The sequence below is a fragment of the Limulus polyphemus genome, unplaced genomic scaffold (genome assembly GCF_000517525.1).
Source record: "Limulus polyphemus unplaced genomic scaffold, Limulus_polyphemus-2.1.2 Scaffold174078, whole genome shotgun sequence".
Taxonomy (NCBI): domain Eukaryota; kingdom Metazoa; phylum Arthropoda; class Merostomata; order Xiphosura; family Limulidae; genus Limulus; species Limulus polyphemus.
Window position 1 is genome coordinate 1 of NW_013839674.1, and position 398 is coordinate 398.

The 398-nt window shown below is 37.2% G+C and overlaps 1 non-coding gene across 1 annotated transcript; it reads right to left on the reverse strand.

The window, feature by feature from the left end:
• Positions 1-168: 168 nt before the first annotated feature.
• Positions 169-260, reverse strand: Trnai-uau. The gene is given in 2 exon segments: positions 169-204; positions 223-260. It is a non-coding gene; the product is annotated as a tRNA-Ile (tRNA).
• Between the last annotated feature and the right edge of the window lie 138 nt (positions 261-398).

Sequence of the window (398 nt, forward strand, 5' to 3'; positions counted from 1 at the left end):
GTTTAGAAAAATGTAAAGAGATTATTTTCATTGTGATTTAGTAAAATCATACGACACTACTCCATTTACAACAAACACTGATAATATAAAATCAGCACAATACATCACGGTGAAAACTTTGGATTTAAAGAGAATTAGATTTCATAACGAAAAATAAGAAAATCTTCATTCCCCAGGTGAGGCTCGAACTCACAACCCCGGCATATCCCACAAGTACTGTCTTATAAGTACCGTGCGCTAACCAATTGCGCCACTGGGGACGCTTAATTGTTTTCTAAACGATTCAATCTCTCCTACCAAAGCTAAAATCACCAGCTCTGTTCTAATGGCTGAAGGTGACGTACACCAATCTTTTCATGAATTTACCACGCAGATGGATTTGGAAGTGGATAAACATG